General features: G+C 44.1%; 1 protein-coding gene and 2 long non-coding RNA genes across 5 annotated transcripts in view; 1 reads left to right on the top strand and 2 right to left on the bottom strand.

Moving 5' to 3' along the window:
* LOC130363059 (uncharacterized) overlaps positions 1-14,351 on the bottom strand; it is an 82,782-nt gene that overhangs the window by 20,353 nt on the left and 48,078 nt on the right. The gene's annotated exons all lie outside the window — the stretch shown is intronic.
* SLC30A10 (solute carrier family 30 member 10) overlaps positions 1-14,351 on the top strand; it is a 64,657-nt gene that overhangs the window by 34,608 nt on the left and 15,698 nt on the right. The window lies entirely within an intron of this gene.
* Positions 2,885-14,351, bottom strand: part of LOC130363060 (uncharacterized) — a 34,736-nt gene continuing 23,269 nt past the window's right edge. The window contains exons 2-3 of the long non-coding RNA XR_008891710.1: positions 9,189-9,342; positions 2,885-2,967 (exon numbers count right to left, since the gene is read on the bottom strand). This is a non-coding gene — a long non-coding RNA (uncharacterized LOC130363060). The remainder of the gene's footprint in view (positions 2,968-9,188; positions 9,343-14,351) is intronic.

Genomic DNA, 14,351 nt, shown 5'->3' with positions numbered 1-14,351 from the left:
TTGGTCGGGCAGTAGTGGGGCTGCCTGGCCACTGGGTCGCTCCCCCCATTGGGCATGGGGTCTCGGAGGCAGTGGTCGCCACCGGGGGCTACGCCAGTGTCAGGTTAGGGACCCACTCTAACGAGGTGGCCTTGACGTGGCGAGTGGGTATGTACTTTTTGATCAAAATGTATAATAACAACCTGTTAGTTTTTGAAATTATGCTGAGAAGCAAGCAGATCAAATTACAAATGGTGGATGTGCGGCTGTGTTTCTCTCTTTGTGTTGTACATAATGTGGGGGAACTACAACCTAATGTGGGGGGACTATACTGCCAACCTAATGTGGGGGAACTACAACCTAATGTGGGGGAACTATACTGCCAACCTAATGTGGGGGAACTACAACCTAATGTAAGGGAACTATACTGCCAACCTAATGTGGGAGGAACTATACTGCCAGCCTAATGTGGGGGAACTATACTGCCAACCTAATGTGGGGGGAACTATACTGCCAGCCTAATGTGGGGGGAACTATACTGTCTACCTAATGTGAGGGAATTACAACCTAATGTGGGGGAACTATACTGCCAACCTAATGTGGGGGAACTATACTGCCAATCTAATGTGGGGGAATTACAACCTAATGTGGGGGAACTATGCTCACAACCTAATGTGGGGGAACTATACTGCCAACCTAATGTGGGGGAACTATGCTGACAACCTATTGTGGGGGGAAACAATACTGCCAACCTAATGTGGGGGAATTATGCTGACAACCTAATGTGTGGGAACTATGCTCACAACCTAATGTGGGGGGAACTATACAGCCAACCTAATGTGGGGGAACAATAGCAAGGTACCGTATCGCAGTAGAGGGGTAGTCTTATATGGCGAGTATATCCCAAACTCTACATTTTAACTGTAAAAGTTAAGAGTCGTCTAATACGCCCAGTCGTCTTATACGCCAGAAAATACGCTAAGTATTTGGTCAATAACAAAAGTTAATCTCAATACTTTGTTATATACCCTTTGTTGGCAATGACAGAGGTCAAACGTTTTCTGTAGGTCTTCACAAGGTTTTCACACACTGTTGCTGGTATTTTGGCCCATTCCTCCATGCAGATCTCCTCTAGAGCAGTGATGTTTTGGGGCTGTCGCTGGGCAACACAGACTTTCAACTCCCTCCAAAGGTTTTCTATGGTGTTGAGATCTGGAGACTGGCTAGGCCACTCCAGGACCTTGAAATGCTTCTTATGAAGCCACTCCTTCATTGCCTGGGCGGTGTGTTTGGGATCATTGTCATGCTGAAAGACCCAGCCATGTTTCATCTTCAATGCCCTTGCTGAAGGAAGGAGGTTTTCACTCAAAATCTCAAGATACATGGCCCCATTCATTCTTTCCTTTACACGGATTAGTCGTCCTGGTCCCTTAGCAGAAAAACAGCCCCAAAGCATGATGTTTCCACCCCCATGCTTCACAGTAGGTATGGTGTTCTTTGGATGCAACTCAGCATTCTTTTTCCTCCAAACACGACAAGTTGAGTTTTTACCAAAAAGTTCTACTTTGGTTTCATCTGACCATATGACATTCTCCCAGTACTCTTCTAGATCATCCAAATGCTCTCTAGCAAACTTCAGAGGGGCCCGGACATGTACTGGCTTAAGCAGGGGGACACGTCTGGCACTGCATGATTTGAGTCCCTGGCGGCGTAGTGTGTTACTGATAGTAGCCTTTGTTACTTTGGTCCCAGCTCTCTGCAGGTCATTCACTGGGTCCCCCTGTGTGGTTCTGGGATTTTTGCTCACTGTTCTTGTGATAATTTTGACACCACAGGGTGAGATCTTGTGTGGAGCCCCAGATAGAGGGAGATTATCAGTGGTCTTGTATGTCTTCCATTTCTAATAATTGCTCCCACAGTTGACTTCTTCACACCAAGCTGTTTGCCTGTTGCAGATTCAGTCTTCCCAGCCTGGTGCAGATCTACAATTTTGTTTCTGGTGTCCTTTGACAGCTCTTTGGTCTTGGCCATAGTGGAGTTTGGAGTGTGACTGCTTGAGGTTGTGGACAGGTGTCTTTTATACTGATTCAAACAGGAGCCATTAATACAGGTAACGAGTGGAGGACAGAGGAGACTCTTAAAGGAGAAGTTCCAGGTCTGTGAGAGCCAGAAATCTTGCTTGTTTGTAGGTGACCAAATACTTATTTTCCACCATAATTTTCAAAAAAATCAGACAATGTGATTTTATGGATTTTTTTCTCTCATTCTGTCTCTCATAGTTGAGGTTATACCTATGGTGAAAATTGGGAGAACTTGCACAATTGGTCGCTGAGTAAATACTTTTTGCCCCACTGTATAATGCTGCAGGTTATTACTCCCCCTAGGACATATGATGCTGCAGGTTATTACTCCCCTAGGACATATGATGCTGCAGGTTATTACTCCCTCTAGGACATACGATGCTGCAGGTTATTACTCCCTCTAGGACATTTGATGCTGCAGGTTATTACTCCCCTAGGACATATGATGTTGCAGGCTATTACACCCCCTAGGACATACGATGCTGCAGGTTATTACTCCCCCTAGGACATATGATGCTGCAGGTTATTAAACCCCCTAGGACATTTGATGCTGCAGGTTATTACTCCCCCTAGGACATATGATGCTGCAGGTTATTACTCCCCTCTAGGACATATGATGCTGCAGGTTATTTGGTGCTGACCAATCAGGGATCTCAGTAAGGAATATAAAGTAAAAGTGCAGAGATTTTATAATCTGGCCAGCTGGGGGAGTGGAGTATAAGCCAGGGCTTGGTTACTTGCAGTAGGATTTAACTTGAACAGGTTACTGACTAGGCCTAAATTTCCTCACATGTGACCCAGAAGAAAGCTTGTCTGAATACTCGCCTAAGATAGCTTAACTGGTTCCTGCCTTCTAGGGCGGGATGGTTGGACCTGGGAGACTCCTTCCTCAGCCTTCTAGTAGTCTCTGCATAGAAACTAGCTGGTGTAAGTCATGTGACCAATGTTCCATGCAACCCTACTACATATAGCTCACCAGTGGTTGCAGCAGCAAAGAGCAAAATGTTAACCCTTATCAATCCACAAGACCTCAGACCTGTAGTAGCTTGTGTAATGCAGAAAATAGCATACTGAGACTTGAAGAAATGAACTTCTGTCAGATGTCTCTTTCCCCATCTGGTGGTTTAAAGTGGTATTGCATGCAATGGAAACTATTGGGACACCTGTAAACTTTCCCCCTAATGCAAAAAGTTACTTTCACACCTGCAGTTTTTGAAGCTACTGAAATGAAAGTGCCATGTAAAAAGGGCATTAAGGGTATAGTCAGAGAGTCCTCCAGCTGTTGCAAAATACAACTCGCAGCATGCCTGGACAGCCAAAGGCTAAGTAGTGAGAACAGTCTTTAGCTCTGTGTACATGGAGGTTTCTGCTTCTCATGTATTATAAATGTGACCATCTAATACCGTAATGAACATCTCTGTCTTAAGATCTGGGAGCAACTGATACACACAGGACGTAATGTATTATTGATGGGGACACAGTGTAGGGCGGTAAACAGACTTGTGATTAAGAAATGAGGTGTGACGTCTTCTTTGTCATGGATCTCTAGTATACGTGACCAGGGATAGTCATGACACAGCAAAAGAAAAAGCTAAAGTCTAGGGGTAAAGGCTATGGTCGCCGAAGAGCACTAACTCTAGGGGCCAGGCAGATGTCTAATTTTAAAGGGGTATTCCAGGAAGAAACTTTTTTTCATATATCAACTGGTTCCAGAAAGTTAAACAGATTTGTAAATTACTTCTATTAAAAAATCTTAATCCTTTCAGTACTTATGAGCTTCTGAAGTTTAGGTTGTTCTTTTCTGTCTAAGTGCTCTCTGATGACACCTGTCTCGGGAACCGCCCAGTTTAGAAGCAAATTCCCATAGCAAACCTCTTCTAAACTGGGCGGTTACCGAGACATGTGTCATCAGAGAGCACTTAGACAGAAAAGAACAACCTAAACTTCAGAAGCTCATAAGTACTGAAAGGATTAAGATTTTTTAATAGAAGTAAGTTACAAATCTGTTTAACTTTCTGGAGCCAGTTGATGTATATAAAAAAAGGTTTTTGCCTGGATAACCCCATTAAACTATAGTTCCCTATACAAAACTGCAACAGGGCCTCATCCACCATGTGTCATTGTAATACAGTGATCCCTTAACATACGATGGTAAATGGACCATCGTTTGTTAAAACCATCGTATGTTGAGGGATCCGTGCAATGTAAAGTATAGGACAGTGGTCTACAACCTGCGGACCTCCAGATGTTGCAAAACTACAACACCCAGCATGCCCGGACAGCCAACGGCTGTCCGGGCATGCTGGGAGTTGTAGCTTTGCAACATCTGGAGGTCCGCAGGTTGAAGGCCACTGGTATTGGAGGTTATACTCACGTGTCCCCGCCGCTCTGGACTGTCACCGCTGCCCTGGATGTCACCTTCCATCGCTGTCGCCGTGTCGCCGCCGCTCCGGCTGAAGCAGTCTGTGCTGCCGGAAAGCCGTTTATGCGATGGCCCCGACATACAAAAGCATCGTATGTTGATGAGGCCATCGTATATGTTGAAATGATCGTATGTCGGGGCCATCGTAGGTCGGGGGGGGGGGGGGGGGGGGGTCACTGTACTGGTGTATTACAAGCAGGTCCTAAAACCTGAGGCTGTGCAAAGGCCTCTCTGCCATTTAAGAAGTTACATGGCAGAGAGGCCTTTGCACAGTTGCAAGTATCAGGGCCTACTTGTGACCTTCTGCACTCTAACACTTTTTCCAAGTTAAACCAGGCATAATGCACCTAGTTATAGTGTGTGATTTATTTTGTTAATTGTGTCTGTGACAAAGAGCATGGCTTTTATGCTTTTCATCATAAGAAGTTACATGGCAGAGAGGCCTTTGCACAGCCTGAGGTATCAAGAATCAGCACCCCAAGTTAAACCTGGTATATTACACCTATCTCTGTTGTATGGAAAAAGACAGATACTCCAGCTCGGTCTCAGATCAACGGGGCAGGCTTTATTCACATATAGCTACAAGGATTAGAGGTAGGTGGTAGGAAGGGACGTGCGTCACATCCTGCCACCTACCTGTGATCCTTGTAGCTTTATGTGAATAAAGCCTGCCCCGTTGATCTGAGACCGAGCTGGAGTGTCTGTCTTTTTCCATTGTTTACTGGGGTGAGCTGATTCTACTCTTACTATATCTCTGTTGTATGATTTAGTGTCCTTTAAGTCTGTGACAAAGAACATGACTATAATGCTTTTTATTATAAGAGGTTACGTGGCAGAGAGGCATTTGTACAGCCTCAGGTATAAGACCCTACTTGAAATAGCTCCTTCTGCACCTCAACATTGTTCCCAAATGAAACCTGCCATATTGCACCTATCTCTATTGTATGATTTAGTGTCCTCTGGGTCTGTGACAAAGAACAGGACTTTTATATTTTTATTATAAGAAGTTATATAGCAGAGAAGCCTTTGCACAGCCTTTTTTCCACTGGTCCTTCTGCACCCAACACTGTTCCCAAGTTATACCTATTATATTGTTATGATTTAGTGTCCTTAGGGTTTGTGACAAAGAACATGTATGGACATTTATCAACGGGTTTAGTCAGGTCTTCTTTACTACAATTGTCGCAAAATTGTCGCAACTGCGACTACGCAATTTTTCGTGCGACATTTTGACTGGAAAGCGAGAAAAGCAAGTTTTCCAAAAATTAACTACGTAGTAATAATTTTAAAATGGACTACGGGTAGTCAGGTATTTATTAACTGCGACAGTCGCAACTGCGCAAAAAAAAAAGTCGCAACAGGGTTAAAAAATTGACTAAATTTACTTCAGCTCAAACGTGGAGCAGAAAAAGCTACAACCAAAGTAAAAAAGGAAAAATTGCTTACGTGAAACAAAATTATCAACAGGATGAAAGCAGTTGATAAATAAGTCACACATAAGCAAAAAAAAAGTAAGGAAAAAATTACTAAAAAAAAGACTACATAAGCAAACATTGATAAATGTCCCTCATGGTTGTCAGTAGTTTAGTGGCCTGAGTTGGGTGCCAGACCCTTTCCTGCCATTGGCCCTATTGCAGTTGCATGACCAGCCTCTATGGTAAATAAATTCCTGGAAATACTGTAGATAGATAGTTGTTGCTTAAAGGGGTACTCCACTGCAAAACATTTTTTCTTAAAACAACTAGTACCAGAAAGCTAAAAGATTTGTAAATGATTTCTATTTAAAAATCTTAATCCTTCCAGTACTTATCAGCTGCGATTATGATCCACAGGAAGTTCTTTTCTTTTTGAATCTCCTTTCTGCCTGACCACAGTGCTCTCTGCTGACACCACTGTCCAGGTCAGGAACTGTCCAGAGTAGGAGCAAATCCTCATAAAAAAAACCTCTCCTGCTCTGGACAGTTCCTAAAATGGACAAAGGTGTCAGCAGAGAGCACTGTGGTCAGACAGAAAATAAATTCAAAAAGAAAATAACTTCTTGTGGAGCATACAGCAGCTGATAACTACTGGAAAGGTTAAGATTTTTTTAATAGAAGTAATTTAAAAATCTGTTTAACTTTCTGGCACCAGTTGATTTAAAAGAAAATGTTTTCCAGTGGAGTACCCCTTTAAAGAAGATCTGCAGCCTTATACAACTTATCCCGTATATGCAGGATAGTGCATAAGTGTCTGATCGTGGGGAGGTCCGAACACTGGGACCCCGCTCCAATCTTCTGTATGGAGCCCTGACTCTGCCGCAGCTCTCTCCATGCAGGAGGCGTGTCAGCTGCAGCATGATGCTGCGGCCGACACGCCCCCTCCATGTATGTCTCTTAGAGAAGGGGAAATGCTGCTTTTGTGCATCCCCGCCTCTCTCATAGAGCTGTATTGAGGGGGCGTGGCTGTCGACCTCTTAGTGAGGTCGACAACACAAACATTACCCCGTGCAAAGACGTGGCAGTGTCGGGTCCCCTTACGGGAGATCACGGGAGGGGTTCCAGCGGTCGGACCCCCCGCGATCAGACACTAATCCCCTATCCTGTGGATAGGGGATAAGTTGTCTATGGCGGCAGCCCTCCTTTAAATATCAGGCTAGTCATATAGACCTTTACCTCTCCGTGTAGTTTTTATGACCATTAGGCCAGTTTATCACCCTATTACTTGCTAAAATATGGATCCCCTAGGCAAGGCTGGCGTAAGGATTTTGACTACAGAGGCAAAAAACAATTTTGATGCCCCCACCAGACCCACCGCAATCACCTGCCTCTCCCCTTCCCACTCTGGTGATACGGCCATAATGCGTAGCCCTTCCACCGGTCCACAACCCCCACAGCCTAATCCATTCTGGTTCCCCCAACACTCGCCCGAAGAAAAGCGTCCAATTCTCCTGCCAGTGAGTGAAGTTGAAGATTTAGATATGAGATTTTCTGCGTCTACCGGCTTGGAGCCTTAAGGCAGCTGCCTTATGGTAGCCCCGGCCCTGCCCCTTATGGTAGCACCGGCCCTGCCCCAGTTGGACCAACCAGTGCTGACTAACCAGTGATGACTGAGTGTTCCCCAACCAGGTTGCTTCTGGCTGTTGCAAAACTACCACTCCCAGCATGCCCGGACAGCCTTTGGCTGTCCGGGCATGCTGGGAGTTGTAGTTTTGCAATAGCCAATGGCATGTTGGTTGGGAAACACTGCCTTACTGCTATTCCCATACTTTTCAGTAGGTTGTTTCCACTTTACCTCCAACAGTTGCAGTACCACTTTCAACCTTTAGGGGGCAGTAAAGTATTTAAAAATGCATCGTGCATAACACAATTGTATTTGCTATTCTCTGAATTTATTTTAACTACTGATTTCAAACCTGACTTTTTTTTTAAGGGTTAATTGCGAATATGGGGAAAAACTGGGAATGTTTTTTCATGTTTTCTTATTGATTACAATTCGAGCAAATCAGAAACTGTGCCCGCCGCTGCCAATGTTTTTAAGTGGCACAGAGGACCCATAAGACTCTGTTCATATCTACGTCGGCAGCTTCCATCACAGATATCTGCCAGAAGTGACGGGATCAGGGCCGGTGAAGTGACAAAAACTGTGACCCATAGCTGAATTTGACCTGAGCTCAGTGCTCTCAGCCCTTCTCAGTGCTGATTGTTGTTAGGGGTCGGGATTAGGGTTAGGATTAGGGGTTAGGGTTAGGATTGGGGTTAGGATTAGTGGTTAGGATTGGGGTTAGCATTAGTGGTTAGGATTAGGGTTAAGATTAGGGGTTAGGATTAGAGTTAGAATAAGGGGTTAGGATTAGGGCGAGGGGTTAGAATAAGGGGTTAGGATTAGGGCGAGGGGCTAGAATTAGGATTTGGGTTAGGGATTAGGGAGTGAGAGGGAGCCGGCTGTAAAGCAGAAAAGTGTGCCCCTGTGCGAAGGGCCACATTCCGCTCCAGGGACACAGTTTTCTTTATTAGACCGAACTGGGGATAAAAACCAGTCATGGAATACACCACTACTTGTTTCAATAAAAACAAATTTCAATATATTTCAATAAAATAAAATGTTTAAATAAAATGGTGCCAGCATTAAAGACCCAATCACAGTCCAAAAATTCAAAAAGTAAAAGTGGCACACCACTTCATTATAGTGAAAAATGGCAGCAATGTTTGAAAAAGTTTCCATGGAGGAACTGAAGCATTGCATGTGAAAATCCAGGATACTGAAACCAAAGGAGAAATAAATACATATTCCCATCATACTGTTACTGACCAAATCCTGTATACTGAGACCAATATTACCAATACCAGTATACAAGGTGAAATATTGTCACTATACAAATTACCATCATACTGTAATTGACCAAATCCTGTATACTGAGATCAATATTACCAATAATACCAGTATACAAGGAGGAATATTATCACCATACATATTACCATCATCATGTTACTGATCAAATCCTGTATACTGAGACCAATATTACGAATAATACCAGTATTCAAGGAGGAAATATTATCACCCTAAATATTACCATCATACTGTTACTGACCAAATCCAGTATATTTAGACCGATATTACGAATAATACCAGTATACAAGGAGGAAACATTATCACCATAAATATTACCATCATACTGTTACTGACCAAATCCTGTATACTGAGATCGCTATTATAAATAACACTAGTACCCCATACAGTGACCATATGCAGGAAGGCACCATTACATCCAGTGAATCACAGGTGACGTCTTCTTTGATCAGAGTCGTTCACTTTTAGTTTTCTTCTCCATCTGTCCAGGTCATCATAAAGAATTCTCCCGGCCAAAACTTGTCACAGCAGAATCTGTCAGACAAACATTTTAGGCTCCTCGCTTCAGCACCATCCTCATTACTATACAAGCTTGTCATTAATATTGCCACACAAAGTAAAAGTGCCCACATACAGTAGTTTGGCCCCCTTTGTGCCCCTGTAAAGCACTTAGTCCCCATATAGCAGTAAGCAGGCTGCTCCCCCTCCATATTTACTAGATAGATTCTCCCTTCTGTTTTAGGTAGGTAATCAGGGTTCCCCTCCCCTTTCCCTCCCTCAATCTTAGCTAGGTAAATAGGTAACCCCCCCCCCATTCCACCCTCCATATTAGATAATTAGATCTCTCTCCCCCCCCCCCCCTTGAGGCAGGTAGGCAGGCAGGCTTAATCCCCCCCCCCCTCCCTTCCCTTTTTGTGCATTATTTAAAAAAAACAAAAAAAACATAAACTTTATACTTACCTTCCACTGCACTCGTGCAGAGCTGTTCAGTTCGGTGCCATAACGCCAGTGTCATCGCATAGGCTGTGTGATGACATCATATATGTGGCCGCTGCATACAAGGTCCTGATACTAGTGTCAGGACCTCGTATGCTAGTGTGCGGTGGCGGCCCGCACTACTTTTTAAGGGACTGCATTGGACAGCCAAGCACGGGTCGGCTTCTGCTGGACCAGGGGGCGGGCAGCCTACCGGCAATTTTCCTGGTATGCTGGTAGGCCAGGCCGGCCCTGCAGGGGAGATAGCGCTGCATGCAACTCTGTTTTCTTATGACAAGCCCTCTTATGAGTCCAATGCTGAATAGGATAATTGCTGAAATTAAAAAGCATTTATAAGGGCTAAAAGGTAGATTTAAAAAAAAGCATAAAAGCAAAGCATTAAAAAAAACTATAGAATGCACATATAATGTACAGTACTGGAAATACAAATATAGCAGCCCTATTAATACATGTGAGACAGTGACAGGAAGGGTGGTTCGCTATATTTCCCCAGGGTATCTGACATGCATGAACACCAAGTTTCTGGAGGCGCATATCTCATCCAGAGAAAGCTGGGTGAGATAGCAGAAATACAGAAAATAGTCCCTGGCCAAGACTTGTCTTACTAGGGACTTTGGTAAGTCCTGTTATCGGGCCTGGAATTTTTATGGGATGGTAGTGGGCACTTTCATCCCCTTCCTGGAACACTCCAGGTTTTCAAAATAGCCCAGGTCAGCACAGGTGCCGAAGACAGTTTGTCACTAGGCTTTAAAACTCTGTGAGAGTCAGTCTGCGAGGGAGGCTGTGAGAAACCTGCACCACTGATGAGAGTTTGAAGCCTCAAATAACCTGTGTGAGTAACACATTTGTTGACTGTTGTGTTGGGTGGCTAGTAGTAAGTTAGAAATAGAGTTGTGGTGCCGGAGTGGAAGGATGAAAGGGGGTGTTGCGGAGTGGTAGTGTAGGGTATTGGTATTAACCCTTTGTTATCGTGATGCCAGGGTGAAGTTTCCTCAAGGTAATGATCCCACCGCCAACCGTCCCATAAACGGTAGGGAAAATAAAGGAATGTCCACAGCAGATGTTGATGAAAACTGGATTAAACTTTACTGCATATTTTATGCAACTGCAGGTAACAAACCAGTCTTTGTATAGAAGACCGTAGTTCAGGTTCCTCACAGGTTTGCTGGTACTTCTGAGTGCAATGAGCTTTGATTTGCTAGCCACTGTGCTACTAGTTTGAAGATAATTGAGTTGCAGTAGTCACACAGGATTTTAGTAGTTTTGAGCTGGATAACTCACGGTTTAGTGGCTGCGGAAGATAAGGCTTCAGGCCTAGCTTGGATTGATGATGAGATATGAGATGTGCTTTCGCTGATAAACAGGCAAGAAGAGAGAGAATTTAGTGGCAGCAGCCCCTTATATATTAATGGGGTGGAACAAAGCTCATTGGATAGCCAAACCTGTCAGTCCTGACCCCTGGAACTCTGGGTATATCACATGACCCAAAGGTCCTTAAACCATACCATAACATATATTAAAGGCACGTGACCTCTAAGGTCCTATACAGAGGTATCCTAGATTAATTAAATATATAAATATATACATTAAATATTACAATATTAAGAGGCGACTAGGGGTTAGCCCTTCAGGAGAGCCCATTAGCATGGAGGGACTCTGGCTGAGGGGACTCCAGACAAAGGGACAGGACCAAGTCCTGTACCGGGATACCACATAGTTAAAAGAAATAGCACCAATCCCAGGAGTACAGCAGACCTAAAGTAGGTTTTGCTAATTGACAGCTTCTTCTGGGGGAATGGAGGTAGGGCAGGGGTAGGTTCCATTGTATGGCATGTATTTATTCTTTGTGGTTAGTTAAGTTACACATGTTTTTCTAATGTTATGCTTTTATTTTTTTTTTATTAGGCATGTCCCGATACCAATACTGGTATCAGTATCGGGTCCGATACTGGACATTAGCATGAGTACTTGTACTCGTGCAAATGTTCCCGATGCCTAATCCAGCCACGGAGGTGCCCTGTGCTATGCAGCGCGCATTCTGTACCCTTGCTGTCTAGTCTGGCGGACTCTATTGCAGTGTCCCCTGAGTCCCCCTTTAAGCTGAGTAGTATAAATGGTTAACAAATGCCTTGTATTATCTATTGCAATGTATGTATGTTATGTACCTTTAATTGTTGTTATCAAGTCATGTAACCAGGGAAGGTGTCAGTGACCAGGTGACTTGTGGGTGACCTATAGGACCCCTCCAAAGTCTCCCCCGTATAAACCCAGGGAGGAGCTTGTTAGTTTCAGTTTAGAGCATGCTGAGGAACAGTCAAGACCTGGAAATGTCTGGTGTCCTAAGGAGATCCAAGGCCGACCACGCAGCCATGCTTCCACTATCCAAGTGCCCCACAGGTGAACGCCAAAACCTGGTAAGCTACATATGGGGGAAGTCTGTCTAGTCAGTCCTAGTCAAGTCAGTCAAGATCAGTCTGTCTAAATTCAATGTGGGTCTGCAGCAATTAATCCAAGTCCACTTCAAGTCTCAGCGAGCCCACAAGTCTCTAAAGTCACTGGTCACTTCCTTGGGCCTAACTGAGCTGTAAAGACTATAACATCTGTCTACTTCAGTAAAACTGCCGTTGTTCCGTAAGTTGGCGTCGGAGTAATTATTAGCTTAGGATCCATCGGCAATACCTTCGGGTGGTGTAGAGGTAAAACCACTCCCTGGCATCATGAACACAAGGGGTTAATGCCATCTGCCCCTAGGGTATTAACATCTGCTTTCCATCACACCCTCCCCAAATAATGAACCAAAAACTGTCATGCTAGACCTAGACCAAATTTCAGCTTTCATTTTTATCGTGCAGGTTCTGGTCCCTGACAGCAGCTGCCTGACATTGAGCATAATGTAATTCATTCTATTATTTCTTGCATAAGTGTTTTCCATCTATTAGCCAATAATGAGGAGGACGGAATTATGTGTTAGTATAATTGTGGGGAAATCGGGCGAAAAATCCTGTAATTACAGGGCGCGTCCTCTGCACCTTAATAACTGTTTACTACTACATTATATACGCTATATACCATGTCCCCACAGAGTGTGACAACTTATGCAACAACTGATCTTCAAGTTCAGTTCAAGTAGGAGACATGTGGAAAGGGCTGTGCAGAATTGTACAGAAGTCTGGAACAGCGCCCCTCTTGTCCATGGCTGTTTCGGGTATTGGTGGATACAAATTACAAAACCCAATACAGTCAAGAACAAAAGTAGCTCCAATTCTTGAGAGAATAAGCAGACCCCCTTTTTCCTGATCTCATACAACACCTTTGAAATATCTTTGGAGGGAGGGGTTTCATGTCATCTATTCAGAGCAGTAAATACCTAAACACCTTAAAGGGGTACTCTGCCCCTAGACACGTTATCCCCTATATAACATGGCTGATCGCAGGGGAGCTGATATGAGCGATCTTTGAGCCGGCGCTGCAGCGTAAATGAACACAGAAGCCTGGGGCTTCTGTGTTCCTGACGTCATGACATGCCCCCTCTATTCATGTCCATGGGAGGGGGTGTTATGGCTGTGTTCTAGCTGTGTTCTTTGGATAGGGGGTAACATGTCTAGGGGCGGAGTACTCCTTTAAGGGTAGGGTCACATGGAGCGCATTTGCAGTGTGTTTCCCGCACTGTGGATGCACCGATGGCAGTAGCCGCTACGAGCCTACACACCCAGCACCCCGACCGCAGCAGGGAGCTCACTCTTGTGCCATTGGTTCATCCGCAGTGTGAAATACACTGTGGATACACTCTATGTAACCCTACCCTAAAGGGGTTTCCCTGAATTTGGATTCTGATGGCCTATCCTTAGAAACTGCCATAAATATTAAAGGGGTATTCCAGGATTTTTTTTATTTGACTATGCTATAGGGTCTGTAAAGTTAGTGTAGTTCATAATATAGTGTCTGTACCTGTGTGTGATGGTTTTCTCACAATTCTTATGTGATTTTAACCCCACTATTTATTTTTACCAGCATGACTGTTGTCTCAGATTTTTCCCAGGTTGCAATGCGTCCGAGACCTGACTCCACTAGTCAGCTGATGACAGGGAGCCTATCTGCTTCAATGGGTGGAGGGATCGCTTGGTGGGAGAGAGATCAATCTGCAACTAATGCAACAGCTGTAGGCACCCTGATTGAAAACCACAGGTCTTTTGAATGGATGCAGCTCATTTATGTTTTAATGGGTGGGGTGGCTGATGTGTGGGAGGGAGGAAAATTGAATTATGGGATTTGTAGTCAAAAGAATAAAAGTCAAACAGGAAATACCAGTTCACAAAAAGCTAGCCACAGTGTTATGGTAATCTCACAACATAGCCATTTACCCCCAAGACAAGCGCAGATCCTTCCTAAGCATGTCCATTACTGCCTGCCAGGTACCTACTAAAATCACCTTATGGTGGATAAACCCTTTAAATCAGTGGAAGTCTGATACAGAGTGATATCATTAGATATAATGTAAGTGTAATATAATGCAAAATTGCAATATAATTTTTATATATTAACTAAAA

Source organism: Hyla sarda, chromosome 3 (assembly GCF_029499605.1).
Source record: "Hyla sarda isolate aHylSar1 chromosome 3, aHylSar1.hap1, whole genome shotgun sequence".
Taxonomy (NCBI): Eukaryota; Metazoa; Chordata; class Amphibia; order Anura; family Hylidae; genus Hyla; species Hyla sarda.
This window is presented reverse-complemented; position numbering and strand designations above follow the sequence as displayed.